Source organism: Hyperoodon ampullatus (genome assembly GCF_949752795.1).
Source record: "Hyperoodon ampullatus genome assembly, chromosome: 2".
Lineage (NCBI taxonomy): Eukaryota > Metazoa > Chordata > Mammalia > Artiodactyla > Ziphiidae > Hyperoodon > Hyperoodon ampullatus.
In genome coordinates this window covers 60,314,495-60,332,543 of record NC_136915.1, presented here as the reverse complement: position 1 = coordinate 60,332,543, position 18,049 = coordinate 60,314,495, and positions in this window count along the sequence as shown.

Below are 18,049 nucleotides of genomic sequence, written 5' to 3'. Positions count from 1 at the left end.
ACTATATGTACTACATATAATAATATATAGAATAAACTATAATAAGCTTTTATATATTTTATATAAACATATGTATGTATATATGAGAAATGTTAACAGAGATAACACATCTTTTTTTAAGTAGCATGCTATCTAACCTATTCTTTCTTCTCCAAGCTTCCCCAGATGTCTCTTCTTTCTCATAGTCTCCTCAACAAAAAAGGTTGATCTTTTCCTAGTGGCTTTGCAGTTTCCAAGGAACGCTTCAGTAGGCATGATGGACTACGAAGTGAAAGTGAACTGCTTCTTACAAAGGGGGTAGGCTACAGAGTTTGACATATTGTGATGTCACTTGCCAAAAGTGGATAAATTGCATGAATTCCCTCCCATGAGACAGGGTAGCCACCCTTCCTTTTATCTGAGCTAAAGTATTACTACCTGAAAGCATTTATCTGAGGATAGCACTGCACAGAAAGGCAAAGATAACTCCATAGACTAGATCTGTCTGCCTCCATCAGGAAGGCTAGTTAGGAATCAGAAATTAATCTTATTACAAGAGCTTTTTCCCAGCTTGCACCTTTGTTTTAGCTATGTCTCACTGCAATTTTCTTCACAGTTATACAAAAAACACACCCTTGCAGGTCCTCCTAAACTTTATTTTTTCTTGATCTCAAACCAGGAAAAATAAAAAATCATTTTTCCAGTGTTCCATGTAGACCAGAACCACTGTAGAAAAATGAAAAAGGATGCAAGAGGATTGGGAATAAAAGAGAGAGAGAGGGGGAAATGAAAAGCAAACTTGAGGCAGTTTTGTACAGAATTTTAATTCACCTTGAGGATTACTCATTTCAAAGCTTTGGGGAATTTTCTAAGTCTGTCTTATATAGTTTCCTTCTACTACAATATTAGAGAGTTAGATGAAGCTCTATCATAGAAGCTGATGGCTCAGAGGATAAGTTTACTTACATAGACTGTTGATCAGAGGAATCTTCTGGGGAGGCAGGACTTATTTTTCATCTGAACTCCAGGTTGCTTTTTCATTAGTGTCAATTAGTATCATATAGCCTTCTGATAACAGTTCATAGGGTATAAAAGAAATGGGCACCTCACTCCTAATTTTGCACAAGCTTGTGCAAATACTTTGGTTTTCACTGCTTAGTTATTTTAACTTCCCAAATTCATTAACAGTGTAAAACTTTACTTCATCTCAATTGTCTACTAGGTTAGGCTAGATTATGGTGTTATGATAAACAACCCCAAAATGTCAGTGGCTTAATATTAACATAGTTTTATTTCTTGCTCATTGTACATTTTTAGCATAGGTTGGTAGGTGGAGTTCTGTTCATAATAAATATTCAGAGACTCAAGTTGGTGATTCACCAATGTTAAGATGCTACCAAGAAGCCTTGAGGTTTGTATCAGCAGGGGAAATAAGGGCTAGAGAACTGAACACCAGCATTAAATGGTTCATCCTGGAAGTGAAACTAGACACCTTTGCTCAATTCATTGGCTTTAAAGGGATAGAGAAGTGTAATCCTCCATGTCCCAGAAAGTAAAGGAGATCCTAAAATTGTTGTATAATGTCTACTCGATCCCTTCTTCCCCAGATTAGGCTATTTGGGGTTGCAGTTTGTAGAGGGTAGATCCTAGGATGGCGCTCATGATTTCTGCCCCCTGGTGTTCATTCCCTGTATGTACCCTGACCCCCACCCTACCCCACCATTGCTCTTTGACTTTGGGTGGGACCTTTGTATTCATTTGATAGAGCTGTCGTTTAAAAAAAAAAAAAAAAAGAACACATAGACTGGGTGGCTTAAACAACATAATTTTTTCACAGTTCTGGAGATTATAAGTCTGAGATCAAGGTATTGATCAAAAGTTGATTTCTTCTGAGGCCTCCTCCTTGCATTGTAGATGGCTGTCTTCTCTCTCTGTCTTTAACAGTCTTTCCTCTATGTGTCTGTGTTCTAATCTCCTCTTCTAAGGTTAACAGTCATACTGGATTAGGGCCCCCCCCCCCAATGACCTAATTTAACCTTAATTACCTCTTTAAAGGTCCTGTCTCCAAATACAGTCACATTCGGAGGTACTGGAGGTTAAAGAATTCAACACATAAATTTTGGAGGCGGGGGCAAAGGGAGAGGGAATACATTTCAGCCCATAACAACCTGTGACTTGCTTCTAGCCAATAGAATATGGCAAAGCAAAGGGATTTTGTGAATGCAATTCAGTTCTCAATTCAGTCTCAACTCAGTTGATTTTCCATTAATCAAAAGGGAAATTACCCTGTATGGGGCAGAGCTAGCCAGGCCTAAGACCCTGGAAGGGGGACTGAGCCCTTTCTAGGGAGAAAAACTCTCCTTGGGGGTTCCATGAAGTGAGCAGCCACACTGGAGAGGCCCATGTGACAGGTACTGTGGGTGGCCTCTAGGATCTGAACACAGCCTCCAAACCAATAGTCAGCAAAATGCTAGGGCCCTCAGTCATACAGATGCAAAGAAATGAATTCTGCCAATAACCTGAACAAGCTTGGAGGTGGATTCCACCCCTGCCTAGCCTCCAGATGATAATGCAGCCCAGCGAGCACCTTTGTTACAGCCTTGTGAGATCCTGAGCAGAAGACCCTGATAAACCACATGCAGATTCCTGACCCTGGAAACTGTGAGATAATAAATATGTGTCATTAAAGAAATATGTGTTATCACTAGATCTGTGATAAGTTGCTATTCAGCAATAGAAATTAATACATAGCTAGAGTGACTTCATTACCATTTGAGGTATAGCAATCTGGAAACTTGGAAATGTGATTTCAGACACTGATAAGAGAAATGTGTCTGTTTTTAGTAACCCATTCCTAGTTATTGTGATGTCTCTACCACTGTTTGCTCTTTGCCTTATTTTTCTCTCATTCTACCTTTTTTGTGTGTGTGTTTGCATGCATGCATGCATGGGCATGTATGTATGTATGTGTGTTTGTGTGTGTGTGAGTGTGTGTTTTAAACAAAGCAGAAAATACCTTCTTAAACTCTACTGCTAGACTGTCATGTAGCATTCAGTAAGCAAGTTGATTACAATTCCCTGTATACTCCCTGTATTTCTATATAGCTACTGGAAGCTGCCAAACAAGGCTAGTTGAGCTTTTGGAAAGGATTAGCTTTCAGAAATTGCATCTTGCTACCTAACTGCCATTTTCAAGATGTAACAAAATCTCATATTCTTTGAGTTGCTGATAGAGGCTCCAAGGAATGAGATCCTTGCAAAGGGTTTAGGCAAATGATGAAATTGTATCACAACTGATGCTTTGGGAAAGTACAAATCTGGAAACTTTACAATGTATTATTTCTAGTTTTAACAAAAGCATTTTAGACTTTTAAAACACTGTCTGGCATAATACATGGCTAAACATGTTTGTCAAAAAATAAATGGGTTTTACCTCTCTCATTTCTAATTTTACTGATTTGAGCCCTCTCCCTTTTTTCTTGATGAGTCTGGCTAAAAGTTTATCAATTTTGTTTATCTTTTCAAAGAAATAGCTTTTAGTTTCATTGATCTTTTCTATTGTTTTCTTAATTTCTATTTTATTTATTTCTGCCCTGATCTTTATGATTTCTTTCCTTTTACTAACTTTGGGTTTTGTTTGTTCTTCTTTCTCTAGCTGCTTTAGGTGTCAGGTTAGGTTGTTTGTTTATGATTTTTCTTGTTTCCTGAGATAAAATTGTATTGCTATAAACTTCCCTCTTAGAACTGCTTTTTCCACATGCTATAGGTTTTAGACCATCTTGCTTTCATTTTCATTTGTCTCTAGGTATTTTTTTGATTTCTCTTTGGTTTCTTCAGTGATCCACTGGCTGTTTAGTTGAATATTGTTTAGCTTCCATATATTTGTGTTTTTTATACTTTTTTTTTCTTGTACTTGATTTCTAATCTCATAGCATTATGGCCAGAAAAGATGCTTGACATGATTTCAATTTTCTTCAATTTACTGAGGCTCATGTTGTGGCCAGCATGTGATCAATCCTAGAGAATGTTCCATGCACACTTGAGAAGAATGTGTATTCTGCTGCTTTTGGATGGAATACTCTAAAAATATCAATTAAAAGGACCATAAGAGACTACTACAAGCAACTATATGCCAATAAAATGGACAAGCTAGAAGAAATGGACAAATTCTTAGAAAGGTACAAACTTCGAAGACTGAACCAGGAAGAAATAGAAAATATGAACAGACCAATCACAAGTACTGAAATTGAAACTGTGATTTAAAAACTCCCAACAAAAAAAGTCCAGGACCAGATGGCTTCACAGGCAAATTCTATCAAACATTTAGAGAAGAGTTAACACCTATACCTCTGAAACTCTTCCAAAAAATTGCAGAGGAAGGAATACTCCCAAACTTATTCTATGAGGCCACCATCATCTTGATACCAAAACCAGACAAAGATAGCACACACACAAAAAAAATTACAGGCCAATATCACTGATGAACATAGACACAAAAATACTCAACAAAATACTAGCAATCTGAATCCAACAATACCTTAAAAGGGTCATATACCTTGATCAAGTGGGATTTATCCCAGGTATGCAAAGGTTCTTCAATATCCACAAATCAATCAGTGTGATACACCACATCAACAAATTGAAGAATAAAAACCATCTGATCTTCTCAATAGATGAAGAAAAGCTTTTGACAAAATTCAACATCAATTTAAGGTAAAATCTCTCCAGAAAGTGGGTGCAGAGGGAACATACCTCAACATAATAAAGGCCATACATGACAAACCTACAGTTAACTTCATACTCAATGATGAAAAGTTGAAAGCATTTCATCTAAGATTAGGAACAAGACAAGGATGTCCACTCTCACCACTTTTATTCAACACAGTTTTGGAAGTCCTAGTCACGGCAATCAGAGAAGGAAAGAAATAAAGGGAATCCAAATTGGAAAAGAAGAAGTAAAACTGTCACTGTTTGCAGATGACATGATACTATACATAGAAAATCCTAAAGATGCTACCAGAAAACTACTAGAGCTCATCCGTGAATTCAGTAAAGTTGCAGGATATAAAATTAATACACAAATTTCTTGCATTCCTATGCACTAACAACAAAAGAACAGAAAGAGACATTAAGGAAACAATTGCATTTACCACTGCAACAAAAAGAATAAAATACATAGGAATAAACCTACCTAAGAAGTCAAAAGACCTGTACTCTGAAAACTGTAAGACACTGGTGAAAGAAATCAAAGATGACACAAACAGCTGGCAAGATATACCATGTTCTTGGATTGGAAGAACCAATTTTGTCAAAATGATTATACTACCCAAGGCAGTCTACAGATTCAGTGCAATCCCTATCAAATTACCAATGGCATTTTTCACAAAACTAGAACAAAAAACCTTAAAATTTGTATGGAAACACAGAGGATCCCAAACAGCCAAAGCAGTCTTGAGAAAGAAAAACAGAGCTAGAGGAATCAGGCTCTGTGATTGCAGATTATACTACAAAGCTACAGTCATCAAAACAGTATGGTACTAGGGGGCAGGGTAATGGTGGGATGAACTGGGAGACTGGGATTGACATATATACACTAATATGTATAAAACAGATAACTAATAAGAACACGCTCTATAGCACAGGGAACTCCACTTCGCTGTACAGTAGAAACTAACACAACATTGTAAAAAACTATACCTCAACAACAACAAAATAAATTAAAAAAAAAAAAAACAGTATGGTACTGACACAAAAAACAGAAATATAGATCAATGGAACAGGACAGAAAGCCCAGAAATAAATTCACACACCTATGGTCAATTAGTCTACAACAAAGGAGGCAAGAATATACAATGGAGAAAAGACAGTCTCATCAATAAATGGTGCTGGGAAAACTGGATAGCTACACGTAAAAAAATGAAATTAGAACACTCTTTAACACCACACACAAAAATAAACTCAAAATGGATTAAAGACCTAAATGTAAGGCTGGACACAATAAAACTCTTAGAGGAAAACATAGGCAGAACACTCTCTGACATAAATAGCAGCAGTATCTTTTTTGAGCCATCTCCTAGATTAATGGAAATAAAAACAAAAATAAACAAATGGGACCTAATTAAATTCAAAAGCTTTTGCACAGCAAAGGAAATCACAAACAAAATGAAAAGACAACCCACAGAATGGGAGAAGATATTTGCAAATGATGCGACCGACAAGGGATTAATCTTCAAAATTTACAAACCGCTTATGTGGCTTAATATCATAAAAACAAACAACCTAATCAAAAAATGGGCAGAAGACCTAAACAGACATTTCTCCAAAGAAGACATACAGATGGCCAAGAAGCACATGATAAAATGCTCAACATCACTAATTATTAGAGAAATGTAAATCAAAACTACAATGAGATATCACCCCACACCAGTCAGAATGGCTATCATCAAAAAATCCACAAATAGTAAATGCTGGAGAGGTTGTGGAGAGAAGGGAACCCTCCTACACTGTTGGTGGGAATGTAAATTGATACAGCCGCTATGGAGAACACTATGGAGGCTCCTTAAAGAACTAAAAATAGAGCTACCATATGATCCAGCAATCTCACTCCAGGACATATATCTGGAGAAAAACATGGTTGGAAAGAATACATGCACCCCAGTGTTCACTGCAGTGCTGTTTACAACAGCCAAGACATGGAAGCAACCTAAATGTCCCTCAACAGAGGAATGTATAAAGAAGATGGAGCACATATATACAATGGAATGTTACTTAGCTATTAAAAAGAATGAAATAATGCCATTTGCAGCAACATGGATGGACCTGAAGATTATCATACTAAGTGAAGTGAGAAAGGCAAATATCATATATCACTTATATGTGAAATCTAAAAAAAAAAAATGATACAAATGAACTTATTTACAAAACACAAACAGACTCACAGACTTAAAGAATGAACCTATGGTTACCAGGGGGGGAAGGGTCGGGGGAGCAATAGATTGGGAGTTTGGGATTGACATGTACACACTGCTATATTTAAAATAGATAACCAACAAGGACCTATTGTATAGCATGGGGAACTCTGCTCAGTATTCTATAATAACCTAAATGGGAAAAGAATTGGAAAAAGAATAGATACATGTGTATGTATAACTGAGTCATTTTGCTGTACACCTGAAACTAATACAACATTGTTAATCAACTATACTCCAATATAAACAAAAATTTAAAAAAATAAATAGGCTTTAGAATGTAATTCTCTAGAATAGTCATTCATTCATTTAGCAAACAGTTTTGAATGCCAATTATTATGTGAGCTGTGTACTGAGGAACAAATGGGGGGAAAAGTAGAATGATGGAAGGAAAGAGGAAACAATTAAGGCTAGAAAGGAAATCAGAAAAGTTTGACAAACCCAATGAATAGAAAGTTGCTGATCTCAGCTAAAGTGAGGAAAGAAGGAAAAATGAAGTCAATGTAGAGGACACCACAGGAGCAAAAGCTGTGAGGTTTATATATGACTTATTTGTTCTGAGATTTGGGATAGTTTGATATGTTGGCAGAATTGCCTGGAAGGAGCCAGGAACTGGAATTTTCCAGATCAGATTTTTTTCATAGATGTGTTATGTTTTAACTGTACAATGATTATTAGAATTTTGAATTAGCTGGCCACATTGAAAAGAGCTTAAAATAATGCCTAGCCCATAATGTATGCTATATGCATGTTTGCTATTAATATTGAAAAGTCAAAATATTTCTAATAAAACTCTAGATTTCTAGCTTTTTCTGGAAGATGAGAAATATGGAACCATTGAAGCAATCTACTGGAGAAGCTCCTTCATAGAAGACATGCTGCCTTACAATTACCACACCTCATGTGCACCATTCCTAGGTCTTGCTCTAAGTCATGTCAAACATTTACTCTATTCATTTGATCCCTGTAGGCATGTGAAATTTCAAATCCTGGTCAGGCAGTCAAGTTCAAGGTCTGTTGTTAACAGAGCATGCTCCTGTATGTCACTCTAAGGACTTTGAACTTTTTCATAAATACAATAGAGAACCATGAAAAGACTGTAAACTACGGAATGACACAATTGTATCTATGTTATATTAGGTTGAACCATATGAAACTGTCTTTTTTTTTTTTTTGCTAGTCAAAAATAATGAAATAGCAATTTCCTTTGGTTCAACCTAACAGAAGGATCATTCTAGTTACCTATGGCAAATGGAATGGAGAGGGAAGAAACTGAAGGCAGAGAAACCAGATAGGAGGAAATTATAATCATCTCAGCATGAAATCATGAAGGCCCAAACTACGATAATGGCAGTGAAAATGGAGGAAGAGAACTGAGATTATATATAGATTCATGAATCAGTGAGACCTATGCTTCTTGACTATCTGGTTCATACCCTCAGAAAGACAAATCAGAATAAACTGGGATATTTTTAGAAGTAAATTATACATGCTTAGCCTCTTCTCCATGAGATACATGTTTTAAGAAGGCTTGCTCCACTTACACCTAACTGAGAATTATTTTTGTTAGGAGCCATTGTTACTTATGAAAATGAGTGCACAAATGTGTTGGCACAGACAAATGTTGAAAACTAGAGTCACTTCAGGAGTTGATTAAATGGGGAGCTGAATGAAGAGACACAAATAACTGATGGTGGTGGGGTTTCAGCTTTGGTCACTGAGAAGATGATGAGGCCTTTAATTGAGATTGTCCAAAAATGTTTTTTACTGAGTTATAGATCCACTTGAGAATCTGACAAAAGCTATACACTCTCAACTCTAAAATAAGGTCATATAGGCAACAATTTGACAAATAATTTCCAAAAGTTCACAGAACTTGAAGTCCACCTATCAACTCCCTAAGGAATAGGAACCCCTAGGATTCTAGGAAAAAGAAGCCTTGTGGAATATTGTCTCTACTGTAATTTTTTTACCTTCATGAAAAAAAATATTTACAAAAATCTTAAGCAGTACAAAACTCAGAAACCCCACTTAGGTACAAAAAACATGGATATAACCCTAGGCCTAACTGAATAAAGATGTAAGTTTGTCAGAGCACAGTAATCCTTAGAGAAGCAATCCTCAAATTCAATATGGCCCTCTACATTTTTAAATAAGCAAGGCTAGAATGAGTTATAAAGTTTTTGTTTTTAAGAATAAACTGAGTGGTGGTGGTGGTGTGATGAATTGGGAGATTGGGATTGACATATATACACTAATATGTATAAAATAGATAACTAATAAGAATCTGTTGTATAAAAAATTAAATTAACTTTAAAAAAAGAATAAATTGAGTGACAGATGGCAATTACAAGAAATCTGAACAAAGGTACATATAATCTTAAACAAAATACTTCACATAGGTAGATCTTCACATAGGAAGATCACCATCACCCATGTTAGCTTTTTCTTATGAGTTGAATTATTCTCTGGTATGAATACTCAGTGACATAATGTTGAAATATTAAATATTAAATGGGGAAAAAGTAGGGGAAAGACAGGAGAAGGAAGGAGGTCCTTAGAAAGAACACCCTCACCTACCAATCAGGTCACCTCGCATTAGGATGTTTTCCCCTTTGGTTTAACTCTAAACTCCAAGAAAATAGTGTGGTGCACTTTCTGGCTCAAGTGTGTTCTTAATTAGGCCCCAAATATGCTGGCTTGCTATCCTGAGGATGATAAAGAGGATACTAAATGCAGACTATTCACTCCAAAGTTTAGTTGTAGACCTTGCTTCTTTTATATGCCACGTATGTTTTGTTTTGTTTACAAGCAGAGAGAAAACCATGCTTACCCAAACTGTATCACTGACCCTTGCAGTTCTCCAAGTTGAACATGAATAGGTATTACATATTTATCATCACTTCTTTTAAGACAGAAAAAAATCTTTCCAGTCCTCACCCTCTCCCATCTGCCTATCAACACCATGTTACATTGGACAGCTTCTTCTTTACCTAGCATATAAGGCATATTCACTACATTTCATAATATCTGAAAGTAGTCAAAGTCTAGAAAAGAGAACAAATTTTGTCTACTTTCTTATACTTACTGAAAGGTAAAATAACAACAATAAAACAAATTATTTTGAAAACTGCCTTCAAATGAGATTTTTCCTAAAGAAATCCACATACTTATGAGCCATTACCTTGTAAGTCAGAAAATAGATTACTTACGTTATGCAAGCTATTTACCCACTCTCTGCCTCAGTTTTCTCATCTGGAGAAGAGAACTAATAACAGCACCTACCTTAAACAGTTGTTGTAAAGGTTGAATGAGTTAATAAATAAAAAGTGTTTAGAACATTGCTTAGGGCTTCCCTGGTGGCGCAGTGGTTGAGAGTCCGCCTGCTGATGCAAGGGACATAGGTTCGTGCCCCAGTCTGGGAAGATCCCACATGCCGCGGAGCGGCTGGGCCCGTGAGCCATGGCCGCTGAGCCTGCGCATCTGGAGCCTGTGCTCCACAGTGGTAGAGGCCACAACAGTGAGAGGCCCGCATACCACAAATTAAAAAAAATAAAAAACATTGCTTAACACATGGTAAGCATGCAATAAAATTTGACCATATTATTATTACCATTATTACTTTTAGCAACTTCTCTAACTTACAGATGAAAAAATTTGATGCAGAGAGAACTAAAGTAACTAATACAAGGTGTTCCAAAGAGTCAACAACAGAGTCAAGATTAGGATCTAGTGGAGAAGCCCTGAGAGTGGTGAGGAACAAAGATGTAAGATTGAAAGATTGAACGTTCCAGTGAGTAGGAAGGGTTATTACAGTTGCGGTTTACAAAAGATAGTCAGCCATCAAGATGGAAGGTGATGGTGCTTAGACAGTATATAAATTTACAGTTATACAGGGGGTGCAGTTATTGGTAATGACAAGGTATAGGGTATGAGCATGGTAGTGTGCAAGGTAAGATAGGATAAAACTATTGCAGGAAAAGATTCAAGGAACTGAAAATCCACAGTGTTGGAACAATCATCACTGTGTATATTGAAATCATTAACAATTAAGAGAGGGTTAGTATTAGACAATGACAATGAGCCAGAAGCTAAAATCCTTGAGAAGTAAGAAGTGACCCGGGGGTGGTGGATGACTAGAGCAAAGTAGAATGATGGGTGGCATAGCCTGATGATATAAGAATCAAAGCTTCGTGTTTTTATGGTGGATAAAGGGACAATGGTATGTTGAGAAATAAGGATACTATCTACCCTACTTTCAGGGCCTATGGTAGGAAGGGTTTGAGAGATAAAACAGGCTGTGATTGAGAGATATGTTGGGGAAACACCTGAGGAGAGATAGGTTTCTGCTAGAGCAAGAGAGTAAATAGGAAGCTCACAAACCAGTTGAGTTTAAAGACTTTCTGAGGATCAGTGTTGAGGTCCAGGGAGCATGGGGAGAGTTTCGGGAGTCAGAGAGGCTTAGAATATGGGGAGGGTTCAAAAATGAGTCAGAAATGTCACTGGGGGTTAGAGTCCTGGGTATGAGATATGAGTGTGGTTTTCTTGGGATGACTAATTGATTTGGGTATCATAAGGGGCATGAGGAGATTAGTCTTAGCTGTCTCATGGCAGATAGTGATGGAGAAGTGATGAGTACGTAGGGAAGAGAAGGACAAGATAGGGAGGATACTTCTTAGAGCAAGAAGAGTTCTGGGCCTCTTCTTTATTACTGCTGGTAAGGTGAGATATCCTGCAGAAAGGTGGTCTTATTTCAAATGCAGTAACTCTCTTCTCTCCTGCATTCTGCAGGGTGATAGTCCTATGCCAAGCAGAATTGAATGGTCTTGAATTTTGGGATAGCTGCTTTAAAAATAAGAATCTATACCACAATCTCTTAAGCATCCTCAATAGCAGCCAACCTTCATCCTCTGATAATTTAAAAAATGTCCAGAAGGACTTCAGAGTAGTTAAATACTTCGTTATGAAATAAAAGTAACTTATCATTTGTTTGCATGTCTACCACCATAACTGTGATGTATTGGCATTCAGATATTATATCACAGTCATTGCTGTACCCCTTAAATGTTTAACAGAACTTTTTATTGAGGTGTTGATGCTGAATATTTTAATATCTAAAAAGCTTGGATCATATCTATTTAACTGCATGCTCTACCTTAAAAAGTATTTATGTTTTAATGCTTTCTAATAAGGATGAATTCTTCACAATTCACAGAAATGAATATGCAATTAAATTCAACATATATTGAATACTTGTTTTATACATGGAACAGCTCTATGCACTAAAGGGGACACAAATATGAGTAAAACATTGTTTCTGTCCTTGAGAAGCTAACTATCCAACAAGAGAGTTGAAATTTGGAATCAAACCAATTAATCCAATCAATGATCATTTTGGAATTGTATAATAGATTCATTGATCATGAAAAGCACAGCACCTTTTATCTACACCCTTGATTTCTGGAAAGTCAATCATTTCAGGTGAAGATGTCTAGCAAGGCATCAACAACCATCTTCACATCCAACATCACTAATTATTAGGAAAATGCATATCAAAATCACAATGAGACATCACCTCAGGCCTGTTAGAAAGGCTATTATCAAAAAGACAAGAAAGAACAAGTGTTGACGAGGATGTGGAGAAAAAGGAACCCTTATGCACTGTTAGTGGAAATGTAAATTGGGGCAGCCACTGCGGAAAACAGTATGGAAATTCCTCAAAAAATTAAGAACAGAAGATGGCAGAAGAGTAAGACGCGGACATCACCTTCCTCCCCACGGATACACCAGAAATACAGCTACACGTGGAACAACTCCTACAGAACACCTACTGAACGCTGGCAGAAGACCCCAGACCTCCCAAAAGGCAAGAAACTCCCCACGTACCTGGGTAGGGCAAAGCGGAGAGATTCCCGCACAGAGGATCGGTGCCGAGCGGCACTCACCAGCCCGAGAGGCTTGTCTGCTCGCCCGCCGGGGCGGGCGGCGCTGGAAGCTGAGGCTCGGGCTTCGGTCAGAGCGCAGGGAGAGGACTGGGGCTGGCGGCGAGAACTCAGCCTGAAGGGGGCTAATGTGCCACAGCTAGCCGGGAGGAGTCCGGGAAAACTCTGGAGCTGCCGAAGAGGCAAGAGACTTTTTCTTCCCTCTTGGTTTCCTGGTGCGCGAGGAGAGGGGATTAAGAGCGCTGCTTAAAGGAGCTCCACAGACGGGCGCGAGTCGCGGCTGAAAGCGCGGAGACCAGAGACGGGCGTGGGACGCTGGGGCTACTGCTGCCGCCGCCAAGAAGCCTGTGTGCGAGCGCAGGTCACTGTCCACACCACCCTTCCGGGAGCCTGTGCAGCCCGCCACTGCCGGGGTCCCGGGATCCAGGGGCGGCTTCCCTGGGAGAACGCACGGCGCGCCTCGGGCTGGTGCAACGTCACGCCGACCTCTGCCGCTGCAGGCTCGCCCCGCACTCCGTGCCCCTCCCTCCCGCCCGGCCTGAGTGAGCCAGAGTCCCCGAAGAGGCTGCTCCTTTAACCCTGTCCTGTCTGAGCGAAGAACAGACGCCCTCCGGCGACCTACACGCAGAGGCGGGGCCAAATCCAAAGCTGAGACCCAGGAGCTGTGAGAACAAAGAAGAGAAAAGGAAACCTCTCCCAGCAGCCTCAGAAGCAGCAGATTAAAGCTCCACAATCAACTTGATGTACCCTGCATCTGTGGAATACATGAATAGACAACAAATCATCCCAAATTGAGGAGCCAGGAGTCAGTGCTGTGCCTCTGAGGTGGGAGAGCCAACTTCAGGACACTGGTCCACAAGAGACCTCCCAGCTCCACATAATATCAAACGGAGAAAATCTTCTAGAGATCTCCATCTCAACACCAGCACCCACTTTCACTCAACGACCAGCAAGCTACAGTGCTGGACACCCTATGCCAAACAACTAGCAAGACAGGAACACAACACCACCCATTAGCAGAGAGGCTGCCTAAAATCATAAAAAGTCCGCAGACACCCCAAAACACACCACCAGATGTGGACCTGCCCACCAGAAAGACAAGATCCAGCTTCATCCACCAGAACACAGGCACTAGTCCCCTCCACCAGGAAGCCTACACAACCCACTAAACCAACCATAGCCACTGGGGACAGACACCAAAAACAACGGGAACTACGAACCTGCAGCCTGCAAAAAGGAGACCCCAAACACAGTAACATAAGCAAAATGAGAAGACAGAAAAACACACAGCAGGAGAAGGAGCAAGATAAAAACCCACCAGACCTCACAAATGAAGAGGTAATAGGCAGTCTACCTGAAAAAGAATTCAGAATAATGATGGTAAAGATGATCCAAGATTCTATTTCCCAGATCCAAAATCTTGGAAATAGAATAGACAAAATGCAAGAAACAGTTAACAAGGACCTAGAAGAACTAAAGATGAATCAAGCATCAATTAAAAACACAATAAATGAAATAAAAAATACTCTAGATGGGATCAATAGCAGAATAACTGAGGCAGAAGAACGGATAAGTGAGGTGGAAGATAAAATAGTGGAAATAACGGCTGCAGAGCAAAATAAAGAAAAAAGAATGAAAAGAACAGAGGACAGTCTCAGAGACCTCTGGGACAACATTAAACGCACCAACATTCGAATTATAGGGGTTCCAGAAGAAGAAGAGAAAAAGAAAGGGACTGAGAAAATATTTGAAGAGATTATAGTTGAAAACTTCCCTAATATGGGAAAGGAAATAGTTAATCAAGTCCAGGAGGCACAGAGAGCCCCATACAGAATAAATCCAAGGAGAAATACGCCAAGACACATATTAATCAAACTGTCAAAAATTAAACACAAAGAAATCATATTAAAAGCAGCAAGGCAAAAACAACAAGTAACACACAAGGGAATCCCCATCAGGATAACAGCTGATCTCTCAGCAGAAACTCTACAAGCCAGAAGGGAGTGGCAGGACATAATTAAAGTGATGAAGGAGAAAAACCTGCAACCAAGACTACTTTACCCAGCAAGGATCTCATTCAGATTTGATGGAGAAATTAAAACGTTTACAGACAAGCAAAAGCTGAGAGAGTTCAGCACCACCAAACCAGCTTTACAACAAATGCTAAAGGAACTTCTCTAGGCAAGAAACACAATAGAAGGAAAAGACCTACAATAACGAACCCAAAACAATTAAGAAAATGGGAATAGGAACATACATATCGATAATTACCTTAAATGTAAATGGACTAAATGCTCCCACCAAAAGACACAGAATGGCTGAATGGATACAAAAACAAGACCCATATATATGCCGTCTACAAGAGACCCACTTCAGACCTAGAGACACATACAGACTGAAAGTAAGGGGATGGAAAAAGATATTCCATGCAAATGGAAACCAAAAGAAAGCTGGAGTAGCAATTCTCATATCAGACAAAATAGACTTTAAAATAAAGACTACTAGAAGAGACAAAGAAGGACACTACAAAATGATCAAGGGGTCGATCCAAGAAGAAGATATAACAATTGAAAATATTTATGCACCCAACATAGGAGCACCTCAATACATAAGGCAAATACTAACAGCCATAAAAGGAGAAATCGACAGTAACACAATCATAGTAGGGGACTTTAACACCCCACTTTCACCAATGGACAGATCATCCAAAATGAAAATAAATAAGGAAACACAAGCTTTAAATGATACATTAAACAAGATGGACTTAATTGATATTTATAGGACATTCCATCCAAAAACAACAGAATACACATTTTTCTCAAGTGCTCATGGAACATTCTCCAGGATAGATCATATCTTGGGTCACAAATCAAGCCTTGGTAAATTTAAGAAAATTGAAATTGTATCAAGTATCTTTTCCGACCACAATGCTATGAGACTAGATATCAATTTCAGGAAAAGAGCTGTAAAAAATACAAACATATGGAGACTAAACAATACACTACTTAATAACGAAGTGATCACTAAAGAAATCAAAGAGGAAATTAAAAAATACCTAGAAACAAATGACAATGGAGACACGACAACCCAAAACCTATGGGACGCAGCAAAAGCAGTTCTAAGAGGGAAGTTTATAGCAATACAATCCCACCTTAAGAAACAGGAAACATCTCGAATAAACAACCTAACCTTGCACCTAAAGCAATTAGAGAAAGAAGAACAAAAACATCCCAAAGTTAGCAGAAGGAAAGAAATCATAAAAATCAGATCAGAAATAAATGAAAAGGAAATGAAGGAAACAATAGCAAAGATCAATAAAACTAAAAGCTGGTTCTTTGAGAAGATAAACAAAATTGATAAACCATTAGCCAGACTCATCAAGAAAAAAAGGGAGAAGACTCAAATCAATAGAATTAGAAATGAAAAAGGAGAAGTAACAACTGACCCTGCAGAAATACAAAAGATCATGAGATATTACTACAAGCAACTCTATGCCAATAAAATGGACAACCTGGAAGAAATGGACAAATTCTTAGAAATGCACAACCTGCCAAGACTGAATCAGGAAGAAATAGAAAATATGAACAGACCAATCACAAGCACTAAAATTGAAACTGTGATAAAAAATCTTCCAACAAACAAAAGCCCAGGACCAGATGGCTTCACAGACGAATTCTATCAAGCATTTAGAGAAGAGCTAACACCTATCCTTCTCAAACTCTTCCAAAATATGGCAGACGGAGGAACACTCCCAAACTCATTCTACGAGGCCACCATCACCTTGATACCAAAACCAGACAAGGATGTCACAAAGAAAGAAAACTACAGGCCAATATCACTGATGAACATAGATGCAAAAATCCTCAACAAAATACTAGCAAACAGAATCCAACAGCACATTAAAAGGATCATACACCATGATCAAGTGGGGTTTATTCCAGGAATGCAAGGATTCTTCAATATACGCAAATCAATCAACGTGATACACCATATTAACAAATTGAAGGAGAAAAACCATATGATCATCTCAATAGATGCAGAGAAAGCTTTCGACAAAATTCAACACCCATTTATGATAAAAACCCTGCAGAAAGTAGGCATAGAGGGAACTTTCCTCAACATAATAAAGGCCATATATGACAAACCCACAGCCAGCATCGTCCTCAATGGTGAAAAACTGAAACCATTTCCACTAAGATCAGGAACAAGACAAGGTTGCCCACTCTCACCACTCTTATTTAACATAGTTTTGGAAGTTTTAGCCACAGCAATCAGAGAAGAAAAGGAAATAAAAGGAATCCAAATCAGAAAAGAAGAAGTAAAGCTGTCACTCTTTGCAGATGACATGATACTATACATAGAGAATCCTAAAGATGCTACCAGAAAACTACTAGAGCTAATCAATGAATTTGGTAAAGCTGCAGGATACAAAATTCATGCACAGAAATCTCTGGCATTCCTATATACTAATGATGAAAAATCTGAAAGTGAAATCAAGGAAACACTCCCATTTACCATTGCAACAAAAAGAATAAAATATCTAGGAATAAACCTACCTAAGGAGACAAAAGACCTGTATGCAGAAAATTATAAGACACTGATGAAAGAAATTAAAGATGATACAAATAGATGGAGAGATGTACCATGTTCTTGGATTGGAAGAGTCAACATTGTGAAAATGACTCTACTACCCAAAGCAATCTACAGATTCAATGCAATCCCTATCAAACTACCACTGGCATTTTTCACAGAACTAGAGCAAAAAATTTCACAATTTGTATGGAAACACAAAAGACCCCGAATAGCCAAAGCAATCTTGAGAACGAAAAATGGAGCTGGAGGAATCAGGCTCCCTGACTTCAGACTATACTACAAAGCTACAGTAATCAAGACAGTATGGTACTGGCACAAAAACAGAAAGATAGATCAATGGAACAGGATAGAAAGCCCAGAGATAAACCCACGGACATATGGTCACCTTATCTTTGATAAAGGAGGCAGGAATGTACAGTGGAGAAAGGACAGTCTCTTCAATAAGTGGTGCTGGGAAAACTGGATAGGGACATGTAAAAGTATGAGATTAGATCACTCCCTAACACCATACACAAAAATAAGCTCAAAATGGATTAAAGACCTAAATGTAAGGCCAGACACTATCAA